This window comes from Parasteatoda tepidariorum, chromosome 6 (assembly GCF_982258835.1).
Source record: "Parasteatoda tepidariorum strain Cologne lab strain chromosome 6, Ptep-v5.0, whole genome shotgun sequence".
NCBI classification, from domain to species: Eukaryota; Metazoa; Arthropoda; class Arachnida; order Araneae; family Theridiidae; genus Parasteatoda; species Parasteatoda tepidariorum.
The window spans coordinates 90,102,658-90,115,589 of NC_141760.1; the positions used below are offsets into that span (position 1 = coordinate 90,102,658).

Below are 12,932 nucleotides of genomic sequence, written 5' to 3' on the forward strand. Positions count from 1 at the left end.
CAATCTACTGGACATTGGATCCCAAGAGGTTAAATAAGTTTTAACATTTTCAGATGCCGTGTCTTCTGCCTATTCAAAAATATTACATAATGCTAAAAATGTAAAAACTATTTGATTTTAAACATTTCAACCCATCAACACTATTCCTTAAACAAAATAGAGCCAAAGAATTTGCACGAATTTGAGCAGATCGATAGAAAGAACAGGCACGTGAGCAAAACACTTCTAGCCCCAAAACGCACTGTGCCACGGCATTACTTGTCATAAGTCAACCTGCCAATTTCCGGGCTGGTAGCAGTGAGCTAATGACCACACTATGAACCACAGGCATAACTCTTGCTGGCAAAACCGCAAGTCCTGCCATGATTGTTGTTGTTGTTGTTGTTACTTTACGTCGCACTAGAGCTGCACAATGGGCTATTGGCGACGGTCTGGGAAACATCCCGGAGGACGATCCGAAGACATGCCATCACAATTTTGATCCTCTGCGGAAGGGATGGCACCCCCGCTTCAGTAGCCCGACGACCTGCGCGCGAAAGGTCCTGCCATGAACCAACACTTATTAAATAATTCCAACAACAATTTCAAGTAGAAAAATCACTCATTAAAAATTAAACCACAACTCATTTTATTTTATTTTATATCCGTCGTTGAACAGCACACCCAAATTTTGGGTTTACGACTACTAATGTTCAACTTCGTAGCCTTGTAATTTTGAACCAATCCAGAAGACAAGGAAACTCCTGGATCAGTACCCCCAGAGATATTGATTTGTTATGAACATGGAGGATTTCGTGACTCGACAGATTTAACGTGCATCAGTCACCATTTACTACACGGGGAGTCATCGGCCTACTGGGATCGAATCCACGAACTCTTGGACATGGGCCCAGTGCCCTACCAGCCAGGCTATCCCGGCCTTAAGCCATAACTCATTAAAAGAAAAAAATGGGTAAAAAACGCATCTAAAAGTTCAGTTAGGCAACAGTGGATGGTTGATATAAAGGAACAGTAATACTAAGGCGTAAGCAATCGTCCTTTTGAGTAGACTATACACTCTTTTGACAGAGGGACGAATAGGAATCAACGAGCTATGGTCAATCTTTAAGCTAGTTATGTTTCTCTCGTTCGTAAATTTGCAATTCACACAGCATCTTTTGTTTTTAAAATGGTTCTGTAGGTAACCTGATAGATGGCTTATGCATAGAGGGTTTTAACAGTCAGCGGTTCCATTCGGCAAAATTAAAAGCAACGCAGAACTTGCATCGAATTTAAGCAGAGATAATATGCTCAATAATAAAGCTCAAATTGAACAATAAGCTTGTAAACGATATTGTGGTTCAACGTAAATCAAAATTTTTAGAAGTGTAGTTAAATTTGATAATTATGGGAAATTCCAAATATATAGGCAATATTTTCATTTCCGAAATTTTCTTATTTCTTCCGACAGAATCTGTCCACTTTATTGCTATTAAATTCTTTTAATTAAATATTTTTTCGGATATCTTGTTACCTATTAAGTACTGATTTTTTTTTTGTTCACTATGCTTTTCTTCAATTTCGTAAAACTGAGAGAAACGGATGAGAGAAATAAAATTGTTCTAAAAATTTATGTAAAGAGAAAATGAATGAATGGATATTTTTATTTTAGTAACAAGCTCAATCTTTAATACAATATTCATCTTTACTTGCTGCAAAATATATTGATTACATATGACATCTAAATACGAGGAACTGTGCAAGCATTTTTCTAATAAAAAGTAAACCGTTACATTTTGAGTAAAAGGAAATATAATTGTACACAATGATCGTAAAATAGTATCGGGATTTTGGTAGTCTTATAACCAGAAATTTTAATACATTAGATTAAATCATTTTAGACACTCATTTCAGACATAACATGAAAATTTTTTAAATTTTAAATAAAATTACAGAGATATGTTTAAAAAAGTTACCTAGTTATTTGTCTGGTGTATATTCAGATAGCTATTTGCTTTGAAATGACGATCAAAATTTTAAATATCAAAATTTTAAACACTTACCCTAATCCACAATTCATCATGTAGGAATCATTATATCCTCACAGTCGAATAAAAAAGCCAAAAAAGTCTGCTTAATTTGTATATGTTCTACCATCATTAAAAACATAGTAAGTTAAACTTTTGCCAGTAAAATTTTAAAATAAGCTTTTTTAAACAAGGTGAAACTAATTTTGTGTTTATCTATTGTTTATTGGAATTATATACATTTGCAGGCTTGTGTACTCAATTTAGGCTTATAAACCTTAGATAGCACAGATAGCACAATACATAGAAGGACAGCACGAAGATACATCCAGGGTATTCGAACCCACTACCTCCATGCTTTGCAGAGCGTTTGACGGGCAATACCAGTCGGTCAGGTAGGTCCCCGTGTTTGTTTATTTAGTGGTACACATATATGCAGGTGTGCTTAATTACTTAAATACGATGTATAAGCCTTTGTCAAGTATAAAGACGAATAGTATAATTCAGAGAAGGACAGCACGAAGATACAACCAGAGTTATGACTGGATTCGGATCAACTTACCTCCGTCGCTACATTGAGTTTGGCCCCATTTTGTGTTTATTTTATTTGTTTATTTATTGTTAAAGAAAGATATGTAAGTTTGGGAGTAAACTTGCATTGCTACAGATACATAGGTAAGTATGTAATGCATAAGTAAGGTTTATGAGCCCTTTTCATGTTGAATAATATATAAGATGTTGAATAATAGAAAAGTTAGCAAAGAATTGCAAAGCTGCAGTCAGGGTTACGGTAGAATTCGAACTAGCTATCTCCATGCTACAGAGCATTTTGTGGATTGTAAGACTGCTTTACTTGGAAGACTCTTTTTGTGTTTATTATTCATTTATTCATTCATTGTTACAGATGCATCTGTAGGCTTTTTGCTCATTACATTTCCCACAGAGGATTGTTCGTAAGGCATGGTTCCCAGTAGATTACCGCATTCTGTGAATGGGTAGATTACCTCAGTAGACTACCCAGTAGATTACCGCTTTCTGGCAGCATTCTGTGAAGGAGTGTGTGTGACAACTTAATCACCCTGCAAAGAAACCGAGGTTGCGCGGTATTGGCCATTGTTAAACTTCCAAAGCAAGAGAGCCATTTCCTCTGAATAAGATCAAAACTGTGGTATGTCTTCGGATCACTCTCAGACACGTTTTCCAGACCGTCGCCAATTGTCAATTGTGCAGCTTTAGTGCGACATAAAGTACTACCACTACTGCTCCTTAAAAAGTGCCTTTATAAGCTCATGTCAAGTAGAAGATATGATTACACAAGTTAGAGAAGGTCATCATACGGATACATCCAATCTTGCGGCGAGATACGAACCTGCTACCTTTACGATACAAAACATTTCGTGAATCAGCAAGACCGCTGTGTCTAGGAGACTCTGTTGATTATATCGACAAATATTGAATTATCTATTTCTTGCGAAATTAAGAAATGTTCAACATGGTAAATACTGCGGTCAGTAAGCGGATGGGTGACGACTTTGATCAGCCTGCGTAGGGATCAATGGGTGTGCGATATCGGTCCTCGTTGAACTGTTCTGCCGTTAAGTGCTCGACTTCGAGCGCAAGTCGTCGGGTTACCAAAGCAGAAGAGCAATGCCCTCTGCAGAGGATCAAAATTGCGATGGCATGTCTTCGGATCATCCTCAGGGATGTTTCCCAGACCGTCGCCAATAGCCCATTGCGCAGCTCTAGTGCGACGTAAATGAACTACCTACCCATCATATAATATATCCAACTTGGACTAAGATAACAAAATTTTCTAGTCTTTTAACCTATTACTTTGAAATCCTTTTTGTTTAATGCTTTATCAAACTTGCTCCAAGAAGATAATACAAAATATTTTAATTGCTGAATCTAATGCATTTAAATATTTATTGTCTAATGTATCAAACTTATACTAAGAAAATAGCAATGTTTTTTTCGAGTCATTTAATCTAATGCTTTTAAATCTTTATAATTTAATGCGTATCAAACTTGTTCTACCTAACATAAAACTATTTTATTTTCTATTCTAACGTTTTTAAAATATTTTTTGATTCATGCGCATCAAACTTGTTCTAAAAAAATAACGCAAAGTTTTCTAGTCTCTTAATCTAATGATTTGAAATATTTATTAACTAATGTGTACCAAACTTGCACTAAGATAACATAAATTCTAGTCTCTTAAGCAAATTTTTTTAAATATTTATAATCTAATGTGTACCAAACTTGCACTAAGATAACATAAAAGTTTTCAGTCTCAGTAGAAATCGACTTGTTCAATTAATAGTTTGGAGGCAGCCCTTTAGCCGTCATTTTTGAAAATTATCTGATTTTAATACTAATAAGACATTGAATAAGGATTTCCACCTGACCAAAGTTTGAAGGAAGTGCGGAGAAGCAATTTTAAATTGAAGAAAAAAGACATTAATTGATAAAAATTTGACTTTTTTGTTTGAACTTCGTAAAATATAAATAAATGAGATAAAGCGATTGTTTATCATGGATCATGAGGTTTCACAATGATTTTTAGTCAATTTCCCCGAAAGGTCAACTAACAAGGTCAAGTCTGGTCACTATCCATTCAAAAGTTATCACTTTTGCGCCACTGCGTCGAGGCTTTAGTATCAAAATCCATTCATAACCAAATTTAGAATAACCTATTAAAAATATTCGACGGAAAAAATTAATCTAATATTTCTGTAAAATTAATAAAAAATAAATAATGTATTAATAAACAGTAATTAACCAATCAAAGGAAATTTTTTGTTACCTTTGCAATTTCTAAAACTTAAAAAAAATTAGGTATCTGGGTAAATCAATGGTCTTCTTTTAGACGTGGCATATGGAATAATTTAATACTAGGAGGCTCCGCCCCCTGCTCGCTAACGCTCGCCAACCCCCGAGAATTGCTACGCAATCCTATGTGGTTCACGCCGTGAACCATGGGTCGCTGCGCTCGCTCGCCAATGAACATAATGCTCTAGCACAAAAACATAGTATATTATCATCAAAGACATAGTATTGTACTTATGCAGAAGAATTCTATCAATGCTCTTATTGGCTTTTAAAAAAGTATATTAGCTATTTAGATTGTACATGGTGAAAAAATCAAAACATTAGCTATATGAAAAGCATATTAGCAAAATAAATTATCAAATATTGCAGTTACTCACCTAAATTCAACTAAATGTGTATAATAAATTAGTTAATGCTAGAAATTCTGAAAGTTTTAGAAAAAAATTTTATTATTTAAAAATATGGTACTTACGTATTATCGCAACCAGGTTGGCGCGATTTGTAAGTTTGAGTAAGAAAGTATGAATAGAAAGAAAATGTACATTTATTAATTACATATAATTTTTAATACAGTTTTTTTAATATTATTTTGTTTTAAAATATAAAATAGCAATTAAACCCTTCCGGTTTCGGATTTGAATAAGTTGCAGAATTATTTTTTCGGCGGAAATCTTTCGGCTATTGCTTTTAGCACTGATTGAAAACCGTCTTCGCCATTAACAGCTTGAGCTTGGCGCCATATAAATTCGATAAGGTATGAGTCAAGATGATGACGGGCTGTTCCTCTCTGTTTTTTGTTGAGCCATTTGGCTGAGCCCCACATGAGCTCTACATGTTGTGTGTGAACGCCCGCGTCGGGATCCACGAAGTTATATTTGTGATTAACAGTTCCATGCGGAAATCCAGCATTTTCCATCTCACTTGTCTTGTATCCTTTCCAGTAATCCGAATAAATAATGCTTCCTTCCTTGATATTTTCGTAAATTTTTTTCATGAAGGCAACGGCGCTTCTGTTAGGTACAGTAACCAAAAAAGTCTCTTTCGTTTCTCGGCAAATTCCGCCGAAAACCCATTGCTGTGGTAGTGCACGCCCAGCGTTATTTTTTCTTTTTACAAATAAGCTTTCGTCTATTTCCACAATAAGTCCTACGTCACCTATTTGCTTTCTTTCTTTTTCATCCATTTCAAGGGCACATATCTCCCGCATGTAATTGTTCCAATCTATAACAGTTTTGTCAGCATTTCCCACCTCTTCTGCACAAAATTTAATTGAGGTTAACTTTTTACACCAACAATAAATGAAGCGCACCGCTGTCACAAATGAAATTCGGCTACCTTCAAACCAATTTCCGGTTCTCACACCCAAGTGTTGATTGCACTCTTCGACGTTACATTTCCAGAAGATTTGCTTTCCAAAATACAGTTTCATTTTATGAGAATTTTTACAAGTACGTTCGTTCGGTATAATTCCATATCCCTGTAACAATTCAACAGCATCTTTTTCACTCGCAGGCAGATTCCAAATACCCATAGTTAAAGTATTTCGCGGCATTCAATCTAACCAGTAAGCAAAATAATTTCTTTACGAAAAACCACGTATAACACGTAGGGTTGCCGTATGTAGGGTCGCCAAATTTGGCAATTTATGCGAATTTTGGCCTGGTTGCGTTAATACGTAAGTACCAAAAATATAAACTTTAAACCCTAACTTTTCCTTGTGAGATAATAACCCTCAAAAAGTCTTTCATTTTCACGAACAGAAAAATTTGTTTTATCGCCAAATGAAATATTTTTTGGTGAACAGCATTATTGAAATCAATTTCTATATTAATTAACATTTGTCATAAAGTACATAACGCTTTAGAACAAAATAAGGATGTTTTACATACAATAAATTAAAATGCATGGCTGTTGGCATTACCCGAGAAATACCACGTGGAGGTCGCCATGCTGCATTTCTAATCGGGGAGTTTTGATTTTGGCAGTTCCCCTTGCCTACTGCCAATAGAAGTTTCAATTAAATTTTTTCCAAAAAACATTTTTTTTCTGCAAAGCTCTAAGAAATTAACACTAATCATTTAGAATTTCTTTGAAAACACAATTATAGATTTGGCATCTTGGAGCAATTACTGAAAGGCTGTCAAATGACTTAACTCTTGACAGGCCAACATAAAGTTGTCCATGACTAAAAACTTGTTTAGTCAATACTAAACTGATTTTCTCAAAAGTCTGACCTTGTGACTTATTTATAGTCATGAAGAAGGCCAGCCTAATAGGAAATTGTTCTCTCTTAAAAGAAAACGGCACGTTGTTATCAGAGGGGATTAGAGGTATTCTCGGAATGAAAAATGTACCTGCTTCATCATCATCAATCAGTTTATCTTCAATTAAATTACGCTGCAAGTTTGTAACAATTAATCTAGTGCCATTACAGAGTCCTTTAGATGGCATTAAATTTTATTATCATGTTTTTAGGGCATGAATCTGAATTGAACAACCTGACAATGCTCACTCTGGTTATTGTTTCCGTTTTTAAAAGCGCTATATGTTGAGCCACCTGAGCTAGATTTGGCATGTGACATTATTAGCAGCAATCATTGGTCGATTTTCTAACGTTGCCATTCGGGGAGTTGTAATGAGGCTTTTTTTGTGCCGTGTAAGAGAAATATATATATAGATGCAGGTCAAAAATAATGTTTTTATAAAAACATATCTGCACCTGAAATATCTTAATGCCAAATTAAAACAAATAAAATTAATTTCCTTCATGCTCACAAAAGTAAAAATCGTGTTATTTTTTATTGTCACGACATGGGATTGCATATCTTCTTTTAATACTTTACCAACTATTCAATTTTAATCAATTTATATCTTTATTTTTATATAGTACGATTTTCTTAGTAAATTATGATTAATATTGTAGGACACCATTGCATTTTTACAATTAATTTGCAATATAATTATTACTTTTTAATATAATTGTCGAATTATTACCAAATTAAGAAATGGGCCTCTAAGTTTTTTCCAATTTTAGTGTACCTTTAAAAAATTAATATATTAAACTATTTTGAAACTGAAAAGTTTTATAACCTTTATATTTTGTAATGCTTAACACATTTGATTTAGTTTCGCTTTAAACTTTGCGATTCAATTTTAATGACCATACTATAAATTTTATTAATATACTGATATTTTTTTTAAGTAATTATGGTATGGTTCATATTTAAATGAGGGTCACATAATAATTTTCGACCGAAACTTTTTTTTATTTTAAAATTACTTTGAAGTACATAAGTTGACCACATTTATAAACCATGATTTGAGGACAAATCAGCGAAACACTCTCGAAAAATTTTACAATTTGAGGGCAACCAAGCATTTATGGAAAATATTAATTTATGTGTGTTGCAAACATTATTTTTTAATTGATAACTAATATCAGATGCAGAACTATCTTCATTGCTAAGCAGTTTTGAAAAATCATATGTGAAATTATAATTTGTTTTATTTTTGGCTAAGTCAAGTATTGCGTTTTCATTTGTTGGTTTCAACAGGGTGTTTTTTTGCTTTTCGTTTGTATTCACAATAAGATATAACTAGCTTGTTTAAAAAACAAGAGCATTTCTGATTGTTTTGATATTTCACGGCATTTGAAAAAGATGAGATGTTTTCGGGAAAATTCAAGGATATTTGAGGACATATGTAAAAATTTGGTAAAATTTTCTGTCCTCAGAGAATTTTGAAAGTTTTTGAGGATAATTCATGAAATTTGAGAACTGTTTTCAATATCTGAGGACTTCCGGTCACTTTAAGTAGATGTTACCGAGAATGGCCGAAATCAGGAGAATGTTGACTTTCACCGGTGAATGTCTACAATCACATAGTCGCTTTGGTGAATGTCCGAAGTATTCGTTATATCCGATTTGATATTAAATTAGTCATTAATATTATTATATTTATTCAATATTTTAATATCTGCTGAGGATAGATTTAGAGAAACATCAGTGTTCGGAGTACCGAATAAATGCATAGTAGGTAGTGGCAACTGGCCTTAAGGAACATTGATGTAGGGCATACCGGGCAGTGGCACTGTACCTTAAAAAACAAGGACGTAGGATATACCGGGCAAATGTATACCGTGCAGTGGCTCTTAACTAGGCCTGGTACGTATTTCTGACAATTACCAAAGTGACTACCGTAAACCGGAGCGAGTCTACCCATTTTTTCAGTTTGTTAACTTTCAAGTGGTCAAACTTTTGTAAATGTTGAAGAAAAAAGGCTTTTAATAGGTGTTTCGGAATCGCTATTTATCCCTCTTTAAAGCTGTGAAATCGATTTTAGAAAATATTAACAGTTACGCTGTTACTGTATATTTTTATAGAACTGCTGACAAATCTCTCGTATGGGGCGAGTCTACCCATTCTACTAAAATGAATGTTAACATTGTAAATAATCAAATTTTACTATTAAATTGTTATTTTAGTTACTATATAAGATATTTACGAAGTAAAATTCATAACTTTATTATGTATTCCATGTTTTTATTCATAAAATATCACAAATTGAGTATTTGATCGATTATCACATTTTGATCACAGTTTTGTTTTTATAATCATTAACATTATAAAACAGCATTTTTTTCTGATTATTGTTGATAAAAACAAATTAAAATTAATATTGTTATTGTTTGGCTTTTATCCTTTGGATAGCTTTTTCCATCTCAGGTGGCATTTTTTTGTAACATTTAAATCCATTTGTTTTGCGAATATAATTTCGAACCATCTGAGATAATAAATAATAATTTATTTAACTTGCATTAAATAAAAAAAGTTAATTTTGTAATATAAAAATTGAAAAAATAGATAAAATAAACATATTTTATATTTACATTTATATTTAACCTATACATTTTCTTATTAATGATAAATTTATCAATGCAGAATTAAAATAATATACTCAAATTCATTTAAAATGACTTAATTTCAATATAAACAAAGTTCTAAATTATATTATTATGCTTTATTAAAACTAAATACGAATGGGTAGACTCGCCCCGCGAATTCTGGCTTTTTTGTTTACAACAGCAAGACTTACATTCTTTTTGTTTTTTTTTTCCATATAAAATTAATGTTATCTTAGTCTTAGATAAGTTTATCACTTAACCAAAGTGAAAATAGTAATAATAATAATATACTTACGGAGCACCAACTAAAAGTTTGCTGATTTTCAATACAAATCTCTCAAAAGACGTTTGAACAGGTCGGTTAAAAAGACACCAAATAAATAAAAACGGATCAAACTACTAAAGCGCCATCTTCCTTAGAGTCTGAACTAAGTCCTCCGTCGGTAAATTTTTTTTTGCAAATTAAAATAGTGAAAATTAAATAAAACTAAAATGGGTAGACTCGCCTCTGGATGGGTAGACTCGCCCCGGTTTACGGTATGTGACTGTCAACGTTCACCGGTGGAAGTCAACAGTCACTAATTTCGGTCAATCACAGTAACACACACACTATTTGATCAAAAGTATCAGGACACCAAGTGGTACGGAAATGATGAGTCCTTAGGCATATATTAATATGATGTTGCGGTCCTTATTTTGAATCGATAACAGTCTGCAAACATCTTAGGAGATTTTCCACCACTTTTTGATAGTTGGACATGTTGACTTTATGGCGTCCACCATGGCTGAAGTGAGTGCTGACAGTGATGATGGTAGATTTGGTTTGATACGCAATATACGTTCTAATTCACCCAAAATGTGATTTATGGGATTTAAATTGGGGATCTGAGAAGGTTAGTCAAGTTCTTAAACACCCATTTCATCAAACTATGCCGCCTATGCCTAATGCAAATTATACCAATAATTACCAAATTTAAAGTATTCAATGAACACTTTTTAATGATATGCGTTTTTAAAACAAATGAAAATTGATAAATTAATGAAATTATGTTAATTGATATACTAAAATGAAAGAGATGCCTTTACAGTTTTTGCTATAATAAGATAAGTTAATTATTTTTATTTTGAATCTTGCTCTCTATTCAATTTAGATGATCTCATGACATTTCATATTAGTTATGATATCGCGACATGATAATATCACGACATTTCATATTATTGATGATTTTATTTCAGAAAACTACGTCAATACTTAAAGGATTACATAGCAGTTTTTTAGAAAAAAGTTTTCTTTTATAATAAGTTTGAATTAATATTATGAACTTTGATCGTAATAAAATTGCTCTCTATTCAATTTAGATGATCTCACGACATTTCATATTAGTTATGATATCACGACATGATAATATCACGACATTTCATATTATTAATGATTTTATTTCAGACTAGCCGCCAAAGGCGCCCAGCTGTCCGCCAAGCTAAAGGTTTTCACAAATAAAGTTTTTTAAAACATAGCCGGAAATCTGAAGATTAGTGGACAATTAAAGTGTTCCTGTCGCTACAACGCTTAAGAAAAAAAAAAACTAAAATGCTAAATGCATGAAAAGAACACGAAAACGAATAAATTTTTTATGGTATCAATTTCTATTTCTATATAATTTTTTATGGTATCAAATTCTATTTCTATATCTGTTACGTCAAGTACTCAGGTATTATAATTTGATCTAGTTGTGCTTGTATAATTTTGATCTAGTTGCGCTTTCTACGTCATTTTGTTAACATCGTTTGGTTTGTTTTTTCTAAGTTAACTTTCAAAAAATTGGCTGGCATCAGCATTTTTATTCTTTAAGTTGTTTATTTTTTCTTTTGGAATTCGTTCCTTTTTAGCGAAATGTTTTTCAACCTAATCGAATTCTTTGCCGACTGTTCTCTGTATATATAAAGAAAATAAAGTAAATATTTTTAAAGTGTTGTGAAAAGAATTTTTAGTTGTACAAAGTACTACAATATCGCTATAAAAATTATCGTCTTCGCTTAAGAAAAAAAAAATAGAGCGTGGAAAGAAGAAGAAAAACTTATTATAACAATTATGAACAGCGACAAATATATCAAAGCGAAGCGTTCTATTTACGTATCGAATATGTTGCCACATTTTTAATACAGAAGTTAAACTTTTCTCCACTTTAAATGTAAACTAATACGAACTTTACAACTAAATTATTAATTCCTTCGTATATTATTGGTTTAAGTTGTCGAAAATTAATATTTCAATTGTGAGGTTCGCATTAGCATACATTTATAAGAGTGGGGAAAAGTATATGCATTTTTTAATAGTTTTTTGAATATGGCTCTTTGAAGACGAAAAAGCAGACGAAAAGCATAGACTTACAAAATGACTGATAACTAAATAACTAATCAAAATTTTTGAAAAAGAAAAAAAATACTTCTTCATTATGTCAAAACACAATTATGTGCCGAGTTTCGTGCCTTGGCGAGGCTTCTGGGGCGATATATTGTGATTACAGACAGACAGACAGACACACACACAGCCGCGTTTATTATTATGTATAGATGTATAGATGTATAGAAAACTACGTCAATACTTAAAGGGTCACATAGCAGTTTTTTAGCAAAAAGTTTTCTTTTATAATAAGTTTGAATTAAAATTATGAACTTTTATCGTAATAAAATTCAAAATCTCACGAATCCTAGCCCCTCAGTTTAAAATTTTATTTTAGTTGCATTAGAAGTACTTTGATTTCCACGCGCTGTTTAGTACATCATTGCACATTACTGCTACGATTTTTTTGTTCTTTTTCCAGCATTGTAAGTTATCAAAATATCAAAAATATTTCTCAAAAATGAGACTTTTCACTTTTACAGATATTAGTATCCTACTCTGCTGTTCTTTCAGTAGAATAATAAAAATTTTTAGAACAAATTCTCTTGTAATATGTATCGCTTTAGAGCTTCATATTTCATCTATTTTTTAATTAATTTTCTTACTAGAAAAAGTTTAAAATATTAGTTCCAGGATCAGTTTCTTATAGCGGTTAGTGTGCCTGACTGCGAAGCCAATGGCTGCGGGTTCAAATCCCGCTCACGGCACGGATGTTTCTCTCTGTGTGTTGTCCTCTGTTGTGGGTGATGTGTGAATTTGGCCCAACCTATGAGAGGGTATCTGCGACAGT

At 32.6% G+C, this 12,932-nt stretch overlaps 1 protein-coding gene across 2 annotated transcripts in view; it reads right to left on the minus strand.

Annotated features, from left to right (window-relative positions):
- LOC107439846 (ileal sodium/bile acid cotransporter) overlaps nt 1–2,242 on the minus strand; it is a 31,841-nt gene extending 29,599 nt beyond the window's left edge. Inside the window, exon 1 of one of the 2 annotated variants that reach the window (XM_016052576.4) lies at nt 2,043–2,242. The gene's annotated coding sequence lies outside the window, so the exon portion shown is untranslated. Of the gene's footprint in view, nt 1–1,955 lie in introns of both variants that reach the window. The other variant, XM_016052577.4, reaches the window with a different exon arrangement.
- Nucleotides 2,243–12,932: the final 10,690 nt, after the last annotated feature.